The sequence below is a fragment of the Pteropus alecto genome, unplaced genomic scaffold (assembly GCF_000325575.1).
Source record: "Pteropus alecto unplaced genomic scaffold, ASM32557v1 scaffold114, whole genome shotgun sequence".
NCBI lineage: Eukaryota > Metazoa > Chordata > Mammalia > Chiroptera > Pteropodidae > Pteropus > Pteropus alecto.
The window spans coordinates 1,150,600-1,161,499 of NW_006435793.1; the positions used below are offsets into that span (position 1 = coordinate 1,150,600).

General features: G+C 43.0%; 1 protein-coding gene across 2 annotated transcripts in view; it reads right to left on the reverse strand.

The window, feature by feature from the left end:
* Positions 1-10,667, reverse strand: part of PLPPR1 (phospholipid phosphatase related 1) — a 214,874-nt gene extending 204,207 nt beyond the window's left edge. Inside the window, exon 1 of one of the 2 annotated variants that reach the window (XM_006911519.1) lies at positions 10,328-10,667. The gene's annotated coding sequence lies outside the window, so the exon portion shown is untranslated. The remainder of the gene's footprint in view (positions 1-10,327) is intronic. The other variant, XM_006911521.1, reaches the window with a different exon arrangement.
* Positions 10,668-10,900: the final 233 nt, after the last annotated feature.

The following is a 10,900-nucleotide window of genomic DNA, read 5'->3' on the forward strand; positions in this document are numbered from 1 at the left end:
GAAAATGGGTTTTTTTTGATTTTTGGGTTTAAGTTTGAATGTAAAAAAAAAAAAAAAAAAAAAAGAGGTCAAAATGTTATAGAAGAAAGAGTGACAACCCAGTATTTTGAAGCTTGACATCTAAGTGGTTCTGACAGTTATATCAGCCATATGTCATATATATATCATAAATAATGAATAATAGTTGCTACAATTTCCTAGTCATTATTATGTTCTCAACTCTATGTTTAGGCAAGTAATGTATTTATGCCTTACAAAATCTGATAAGAGAGAGGTACTTTTATTATCTCATCTCACAGATGAGAGATCTGCGACTCAAAAAGACTAAGAGATTGGCCTGACATCGCAATGTCAGTAAACTGGAACTAGAACCCAGCTCCACCTGACTGAATAGTCTGAGCTGTTAATCCACCACACAATACTGCCTCCATACCAGGAAAAGATAGAGTATTTCAGAATCAGAGTTTTACTTATGCTTCTATCATGAAGAAAACTCATCAGTTGATATAAGGAAGAGTTCATGCCCTGATTAAAGTTGGCAGGTAAAATGCTTGTATTTTGGAACTCATTCCTTCAGGTTCAAGATGGCAAGAAGCAAAACTGAAAAATAAACCTCGGCTAATATGTTCCTAGAATACCGTCCCTAGGTAACGTGGGTACCATCTCATCACGACATTATGGTCAGATTGTTGTCTAACTTCAAAGTTTTACTAAAACTAGAGACTGTCAAGCCAGGAAGGAGGAGAAGATGGAGTTTGGGCAGAGGTTAGATGGGCAGGGAGGGATATGGGCACAGAGAGGCAGTCTCTGGAGCAGCTCGTGGGTGACAGTATTTAATAAAGCATGAGTTTCAGTTTGCTAGGGTTTCTTGCCCAAGCTAGCATTGAGAAGTGAATTCCCTAGTTTCTCCTTCCAGATGTGAGGGTTGTTTTGCAGTCAGGTATAATGGAATCAGCACTGACATAATAACAGGCTGAAAACCAGCCTGTCATCTCAGCCTCTCCAGTCACCAGCTGTGGGACCCTGGACAAGTCACTTAATCACAATGGACCGCAATTCTCATCTGGAAAAATAAGAGAATTGGAATAGATTATCCCTTTCAGCAATTCTGTGAATCAAGGAGAATTACAGCTGTTATCATTCATTAAGTTCAAATTAAATCTCCCCATTACTTTATCTTTTGCTAGAAAGTGACCTCCTGAAAAGCATGTGGTATAGTAGGTGGATCCTAGAAGGAGCTCAGAAGATACTTGCTCATTGACGGTATCTACAAAATATACACGAGGACAGATGGCCAAAGGACTCTAGGATATGTCAGCTGTGTTCTATTTTAGGATGGAAAGCATTCATCCTTGTCATACAACAGTAATATTTACCAAATGCTTATTAATCTAAAAAAAATTGCTTTCATTTGAAAACTAAAAGTAAATGGTAAAATAATATATAAAGTTTATTCCCATCTTTTTTATAAAAAGAAGAAAATGTAATAATATATGTAAATGTTATAGACCAAAAACATTAGAGGAACGTATACCAAACAATTGACAGTGGTTTTCTGAGAAAGAAGTTGCAGTGGATATATGACTGATTTTTGCTTTCTATACCATGTGCTTCATTATATCTGCATTTTGTATAACATTGTAGTACATATAGAATTGGTTTAATTCGTTCTGATTGCTAAAATACTCTAATTGTTTCAGACTAACCTGGCCAGGAATTGTGTTTGTTCCACATGTTACATGTCAGCCCATGTAAAAAAAAACAAAACCCAAATGATTTTCTCATAGAGATATTGCCTTGTTTTTATACTACAGGGAGAAAACACACACACACACACACACACAGAGACTGATTATGTTTTTTCCAGTTAATACAAGTGTGAATGAAAAGGTCTTCAGTTTTTTTCAGTTCCTGTGACTCTCAGGAGAGAAGGCTGCAGGCTGATTACTAGAGCATCTGAGTGTGTGGGTTTGCCTGGAAGGGATAGCTAGCATAGGCTGGAAGATGGGAATAATGATAAAGCTTGCTCAGCTTATAGAGCTCTGAGCTGGACAGCATTGCTCTCAACCAGTTTTCTTTCCTGTTAATTATATCTGATTTCACTTGATTATGGATTTCATCGCATTTAAAATGTTGGGAGTGGGGGTGTGGTCACCGCTCTATGCTATTCATCAGAAACATCAATGAAAAGAGCACCCCAGAAACCCTTGACCATCAGCCGTGCAAATACATTACCCCTCATTGTGATGGATTTGCTCCAGTAATTATTATCACCTTTTCTCCAGTCTGTGTCTGGGACTATTTCTAAAACACTTGATGCCATAGTGCCCAAACAAAAAGCCCTTTCTAACATAATGGAGGCAATTTAAAATATGTGCATTTGTGTTGTGTAAAAATTTATGACATTCAGACAAGGAGGGGTATTTATTTCCTACGTGTATGCATCTCTGCTTTCTGTTGTTATTGATGAATGGGAAAAGATAAATGTAGCAAAGGAGGAGAAAATAATGGCAGGGAAGGGAGCTGGCTGCTGACTTCCCATTCAGCGAACAAGCTGCTGAAGTCCTCCGCCTAAGGTTTTGATGATGGTGGAAGGTAATGGGGTGATCTGTCAGCCCAAGCCTGAGAATCAGAAGGATGAAGTAGAATGAGCACAGGCTTTAAGCTCAGAACTGGGTTTGAATCCAGCTCTAGCTTTGAGAGCTTGGGTAAGCTAACTCACTGTTCTGAGACTTGGTTTGCTCAGCTGTCAAACAGAGATATTAATATCTATTCCAGCATGCTGTAGAATTAATAAAATAATATATGTAAAGCCCCTTCTATACTCAACAGTTGTACCTTGGATGGTACTTAGTAGATACCTCCTCAAAATTTCCTCCTCTTTTTCTCCTTTCCATTAATGTTTCTTTCCTACTTTTTCTATTTTGGGGGCAGAAATGACCACTTTTTTTTTTTTTAAATCGTCTGGCCTCAAATCTTCAAAACAGGCCAGTAGTGCCATAAGCCAAGACCAGCCAAGTTGATGGATAAAATGATTTCCTCCTTTTACCATGGTGGATATTTAAAAAACTCAAGAACATAGACATATAAAAACAACACATAAACTTACAAATAAAAACAATCTCAACATTGTCCATTGGCCCTGAGATAGATAAATAGATAGGTAATAGACAGAGCTTTTATTCAACATTTATTTTTTCCTTTTGGCTGTGCTTTTATACTGTAAATGTGAAGTTTACTAATTAGTAGACCAGCCAGGTCATGAAATGTTTATTAACAGCTTATATCACCAGTTTGAATGGTGTTTCCTTTGATATTTTCAATTAGAGCCACGCCATGCACAGTGTAACTACATTCTTACACTAGTGTTGGAAGGCTGAGGAAGTAGCCTCCCTCCTACTTTGTGGAAAGAACAGAGCTGGGACTAGCATGATGAGAGTGAGGCATTTGCATTGGATGCGAAATTTAAAGGGATGCCAGAAAACTCAGTAATTAAACAATATTTTGATGCAATATTTTAAAAACTCAAAATTAATGTAAAAAATCCATGATAAGCAAAATATCAAAGTTTTAAATAAAGAGAAGAACCAACCCTGCATTTGCACGACAGTGCCTCCCGCAGCTCACCCCGATCCAGGAGCTGGGTAGATCCTGCATCTGAAATCAGGAAATGGGGTTCTGGTCCCAATTTTAACACCATTCAGCTACATACCTCAGGTGAGTCACTGAGCATCTTTGGTTCTCAGTCGACTCATCTTGATCACTTACAAGTCTGATTATAAAACTGCCAGTGAGACTTTGAACTTGAAAATTCTATGATTTCCTATAACATGAAGCTGTAGTATAGGGGTATCAACAATGACTTGAAAGAACAAGATTCATTCACTCAGTCAGTCATTCAATCCAAAATGTTTGCTGAGCAATGACTACTTGACATGTGCTATGTTACATGCTGAAAATACACAGTTGAGGACTATGGAAATACCTAGAAAAGGAAGCCAACCCTAATGCTAAAAGGTCAAGGCAATTTTCCCTAGGAAGTGACTTTGACCTAAAGGACTAAAGGAGTTAGGCAGGGAAAGGCCAGGACGGAATTCTAGAAAGAGAGGACGGCATGCCAAAGATCTGAAGGTAAAAAAGAAAAATCTCAGTTAAGGAACTGTAATAAGTTTAGTATAACTGACACATAAATATGATGCATGAAACAAACAAACAAAAAAATCAGTCTAAGTATTTGGTCGCGTGTAATGCAACGAGCACTGGGTTGTGGTCAGACCTGGGCTGCAGTCACTGCACTGCTGCTGGCTTGCTAGGTGACAGGGCTTCCATATCCAGTGGGATTCTATTTTTGAGCGCACTATAAACTTTCCCATGAAGAAGGGAGACTTTTAATTCCCAAAGAATGTCGCAAACCTCACATCTGAGATATTTAGAGTTTACATCCCTCAGTACCAAAGAGATGCTGTAATTAATACATGGAGTCGCTTCCCTGAAAATGATTTGTTAAACAGCTAAGTAGCTTTTGCGTGATGCCCAAGAGTTGGAAGAATGTGAGGACCAGCCTAGAGGCAAGCAAACTGTCATCTTCCCCAGCCAGGTGTGAGAAGGAGGCAACTAGGCAAGTGTCTGGGGCAGATACATATAGCACATGTCTCCTCCACCTAGGCTTATGATGGTGGAGCTGGTCTGCTCCTGTCATATTTGTGTCTGCTGATTTAAGTCCTGCACTTAAGAAGACAGGTTTAGAGCCAGCTATTTATAACCAACCAAAATTCTGTTAAAACATATTAAAGCACACAATCTCTAGAGTCCTGAGCACAAAGTCAAAGCTTTATGTTTTGAATCTTACTGTTGTCACACATAATACCTACTATTTATTGAGCACTTACTCTATGCTGAGATTTCCAAATATTAATTCATCTGATCCTCACCATTCTAGGTGATGGGGTAAGATGGTTATCTCCATCTTAAGAGCAAGAGCAATTTGAAGCCCGAAGTCACACATTTGACAACTGGCGCAGCCAAAATTCAAATACAGCCTGTCTAGCCCGAGTCTGTGCTCTCAGACAGTGTACTGCATAAACGAAGTTCATCATTCTGCACACCCAAATGATGCCCTTAGAGTACACCATTCAGAGGCTCATTAAGTTTCCAGGACCCAGGACACTCAAGGATCTGAATTCTCTGGGCTTCAGTAAGCAGAGCAGTCACTTAGTTATGCAGGTGAAAGGCACACTTCATATCTGTCCCCGAATGAACCTTCCCATGATCTTGAAAAAAGGCCCCCTTCCTTCCCTGTCTCTTCTCTCACACTCTCATTTCCCACACCTTTTGTTCTTCTTAGGCACCAGCTCTTTCCTTCTGTTCCCTCTTGATAAACACTGCTTTTGAGGCTCACTGCACCTTCTCCCTATGGCCCCATAACTCTTTCACCCACCAGACTTCATAAATGACTGATAGGTATGCTTCGCCTGGATTTCCTCACCTCCCATTCCCCACTGAATTCCCTGATTTATGGCTCCTGAGCACGCTGCTATACTAAAATTGCTTTCTTAATGGTCACCAGTGAACTCCTATTCATTGTCTTTTATCAGTTCCCTATTTTCAATCTTTTCGACATCTCTTCACTTAAAATCACCTTGGTAATTTATACCTCTGCTGAGAGGAGACAGTTTGTAGGATTATTAAAATGGGCTTTGAGACCTGATGCTGCCACTTACTGGCTCGGTAACTTTGTATAAGCTACTGGAACCTGTCTGTCTCAGGTGCCCCAGCTAAAGAAGGGAACCTCAGGTAGCTGGGGATTAAACAAGATTCCACACGTAGGCACTCGCGCAAGTCCTGACACACAGATCAGACTGCTTCCGTTAAGTCCGACCACCCCATCTTATGATTCTCAGGCTTTTGCTTTCATGCCAGTTCTTTCTCATCTTGTTTGAGTATCCTGTGGTACTTGTTGCTCTCCTTAATCTCCAAATTTTGCTAAATGCTGAGAATTAGTCTTTGGCTCTATCGTCTCCTGCTTTCTCCATTCTCTCCCTTAATAAAAACAAGAGTTGGCATTTACTATGAAATCACTACACACTGGAATCTGCACTAAGTGCTTTTCAGGATGTTCCAGCATCACCCCAAAATTAATTTCCACGAAACAGCACTGAAGCTTTCATTTTCCTGAGCTAACCTCCCACCTCCATTCTTCTGCCACCATTCATCCAGCTACCAAAGGTCAGATCCAAAGTGCTATCTTTGATACTCCTCTTTTACGCCCTATAGTCAACCTGAAAACATTCTCATGTATTTATCCATTCTGACATCTATTAGTGGGATTTCAAGATTGGAACTAAATACACTTGGGTTTAGTTCAGTAAGGGACACAACTCCTAGGGCTGCATGGTTGATGACTGGAACATGAGTGGTTTGGTTCTCATCCTAGGATGCCAAGATGCTATGAGCTCTTTAAATGAGACCCTGTGGCTTACAAACTCCCTGGCCCAGGATCATCTTAAAAGTTTGAGCCAAGTGCATGAAATCAGGAAATTCTGACAAGGAGGAAAGAAGAAGGTACTAACATTTACTGCCAGCCTATTACGAACCAGGAATTGTGCTAAGTGCTGTTGTTTCCAAGATGGGCCGATGATATAATCTTTTAAGCATAAAAAAATGTGATGTCACAATGCTGCTTTCTTATTGGCACTTTATAGGAAAGTTTTTTAAAGAGGTAGTCTCCCTGGGTCATTTTGTCTCTGATGCCCTCCCATCCAAAAGGTTGACCACCTTGGGAAAATGGAAGTCATGATTTAGCTTTTACTATTCTTATGTAGGAATCATCACTTCATGGCTGGATTTCCCATTCATTGATTTAATCATTCATTCAACAAATATTTATTGAGACCTCACTTTGTATCAAGACTGTGATGAATACTGAAGATACAGCTATGAATATCATTCCCTCGAAAAATAAGAAAGTGAGCTGAACGAGTAAATGCAAGAGAAATAGGAGATAGTATGGGAGCACATAGGAAACGGACCCTTCTTAGATTAGCAGGGTTTTCTTTTCTCACTTGATGTCTCCCAGATATAGCTCCTCCTCTCCACCTCCACTGCTACCATCTTCATCATTTCACACCTATACTTCCACAATAAGCTCCTTGCCTCCAATCTCACCACCTCCAATACCTCCTCCACATTGTGGTCACAGCCTTCTTTCTTTAACGCAAATCTGAACATGTCTCACTTTCCCAACCCTCAAACTCTCTCCTAGTCTTTCTGATAAAATCAAAGTTCTTTTGCTTGGGATATTTCCATTCACACTTGATCTCTTCTTATCTCTCTGGCCTGATGGTTTGCTACACCTTGGGGCTAAAAATCCACCTATTCCTGCAGCTCTCATATAGTTATTTTCTCTCTAAGAAGCCGACTTCTCCTTGTCCTTCAAAAACTCAGCTCACCTCAATCTCCTTAATAAATCTTGTTACCTCCTGTAGGTGGATGTCCTCCCTTTGTGCTTCCATAGTATCATGGGCATATCTGTATCCAAACACTTACTCTAAGACATAAGTTGTTAAGTAATGTCACCCAGTTGCTATTCATCTCTGTATCCACACTCCAGCACTACGTGCTCTAGCCACATGGAATGGCTTATAGCTACCTTAATTCATCAGACACTCTCACAAATTTCTTCTGCCTGGTATGTCCTTTCTATCCTCCCCTACCTGGTAGAAGACTATTCATTTTTTGAAAATATCTCAAAGATCACCTGCTCAAATCCCCCAGGGGAAGAAAAAAAATATCACTTACATGTCGGTACTATTGGCACTTGATTTACCCTACAATTATAACTGTTCATCAGATTGCATCATAGTTAGCTAAATATTATGTTTCCAACTCCTTGAAAGCTGGGACTATTTTTTACTTCCTGTTGTTTTTTCTCTCCAGCCTCCAGCACATAATAAGTGCCGAGGTGTGTTTTCTGAATGCTGAGAAAATCCAGGAGCAGGGATGGAGTAAATAGCAAGAGCCTGCAGCAAAGTACAGAACTATTCTACTCTCTAATTATTTCATCTGTGTTAGTCTTGTATTTACAACTAGATCATAAACCCTTTGAGGGCCAGAACTATGCTATACATTTTTATATGACTTTCGATGTTAAATATGGGATAGGTGGTCAGTAAATACATATAAATACGACCTGAGTATAATCAAATGACTTGAACTGGCAGATGTGGGTAGAGGAAATAGATCATAAAGAGAGTAAACAGAGCTCTATTACAAAGCAAAAAATAATCTTAATCTTTTCTTGCCAAGTTTGGCAATGAAAATAAGAATATTCACCATGAAATAAAAAGGACACATACTGACAATTATATTTAAACCCCGTTTATGCTAATTTCAACTTAAAAATATTTCTGGGAAGGTCTTTACTTCACTAGTTGTTTTAAAAAAAATTCAGATTTCTATCTTATTGAATATTCTAAAAATCACAAAAAAGCAAAGCTGTTTGAATAATATGCATCATTTTCCCACTACCCCTCTTTTTTTCTTTTTCCTTCTCAAAAACTTCATCACCTTGGCTATGTTGACTTATGAGTCAAGGTCTCTTTCATATGTGAAATTTTTCAATTAACCTCATGTTTTCTCCTACTTCAAAGAAGTTACAAAATGTTAAAAATTAAAATTAAAAAGGTCCCCAGAGCAGCAGAGAGATGGCCTCCACCTGTCATCTTAAAGTGAAGAGAATACCCTCTGACAACCCATAGTCACAAGTACTGAATCTGAGCGTCTAGTGGGTTCTTCTGTCAGCATTGGCTTGGCTTCTAGGTTCACTACACACTTCTCTTACAAATCCAAGTCTCCTGAGGTAGAGTAGAGCCAGAAACATACCTGTCTGCCCATCCCACCTTCCAGGTATAAACAAAAATAAAGATGGAGAAACTTTCACACATGGCACTTTCTGGACTTAAAGAACTTAAAAATCTGTGACTCTGCTAAAGGTTAGCCCAGGAATAATTAAGTGTTTTACTCTCTAGATGTGGCATTCTAGAAATCTCCAAAACAGAGTTTCATGGATGAATAAAAGCCACCAACCACAGCAGAAGTAGGAGAAGGGGTATATGAATTCCATGAAGGCTGCAGGGTGCCTATTCCTGCCTTAATTGGCCTCTAGTCACACCTCTCCTAAATGGCCATCATCTGTTCCTCTTCTAGTCACCTTTGTCCCAGTGCTGGACTCCACACACACTCCCCCGGTCTCTGCTGTTTCAAAGGGCCATTAGATTTGAGGATATTCCCAGGTGCACTCTGAGACCCGCCCCAGTTGGGGCTGGCATTTTAGGGAATCTTTTCTTCGGGATCTATTCCCTAGTACCGAAGAGATATTCAGAACGGTGCCTGTCGATCAGCAAGGTATCAGGCTGCAGAGAATCGTTCCCACGAAAGAGGCTAAAAGGGAAAACGATATCCCCACAAAGAAAAATAACCCAGAATCCTCCACATATTCCACGTGTGTGTCATAAAACCCCAGGGCAAAAATAAAACGCTAGCTTTTTTCGGCTGCAACCACAGCTACAATAGCCCCAGCCCCAGCAGTCCCAGCCCAGCTCCCAGTGCTTCTGCCTCGGTGTGCGTAAGACAGCACCTTCCCGGGGGAGGAGAGATCCCGGCGCCCAGCGTTTCTAGGAGGTGATTATGGAAAGCCTTTCAGTAACTCATCATTCATCCCCGCGCTGACCCGAGCCTCACCCCTGCGCCTATGGCACTGGCGCTGAATGAGAAAGCCGAGGGCTGCCCCTCCAATTCCGCAGGTGACAACTCCCACCCAACCCCCGCCACGATGCGCCTTGGGTACGGAGGTAGGCGGGAGGAAAGGATGACAGGTGCCCAACCTGAGGCAAAATCAAAGGCCACGCTTACAGCCAGGGGTGAGAAATCCCAACCCCCGCCGGGGCGGGAGGACTTGGCAGCTGCTACCTGCAGGGCGCCCCCGCTCGCACGTCGGCTCCCGTCGCAGCCCGGAATACAGCCAGGAGGGTGGAACGGGACGGAGGGAGCCTCCACGCCCCCTTTGTCTCCACGTTTCCCAAATGACAAGGGAGGAAAGTTTACGAGCAGGGACGGTGTGGCTTTCTGCTGGGTCAGTCTGACACCTCACAGGAGGCGACCCTCCCTGGGATCTTCCTCTCACCCTGCACAGCCCTGGCACCGCCTTCATCTGCACCTTGAAACCCGCAAGCCAGGTTTGGGCCACCTGCACCGCTGCGTCCGGCAGGAAACCTGCCCCCTTCCGCCCTGACGCCCTGGAGCGGCCCGCGGCTGCGGGCGTCCTGCTCACCTCTGGTGGCGGAGCGTCCTCTCCCGTGCGCCCTACTGGGCCGTCCGGCTCCCCGGAGCGAGGTGCATTCAGGCAGCGGCCGGAGACACGCTCCCCGGGCTCTGCTGCATTCCGCCTGCGTGGGAGAGCAAGCCGGCAAGCGCGCGGCGGGCGTGGACGAGTGTGTGTGTGAGTGTGAGTGTGTGTGAGTGTGTGTGTGTGCGCGCGCGTGCGTGGGGCGAGGGTGCGCGGGATCACAGATCCCCCTCGGCGCCCATCCTGCGCTCTGCCTTCGCCTCCGTCTCCCCCTCGCACTGCCGCCTGCACAGGGTCCAGGTTTCAGGATCTCTGGTTTGTTTAATGAAAGGAAGGAGCAAAAGGCTGGCGGGGAGGGGTATGGGGGGGGCGCGGCGAGAGAGGTGGGGAGGGCACCGGGTTGCGCATGCTCAGAGAGGGACACTGAGCGCTCACTCGGGAGCTCAGGCAGAGGGAGGAGCGCGAGCTGGGTTGAAGGCGAGCTTGGCTGCGCCCGCCGGAGCAGCAGGGGCTCCGCCGGCTTCCCGGAAAGCAGCTGGGAAACCCGTCAGCAAAGGT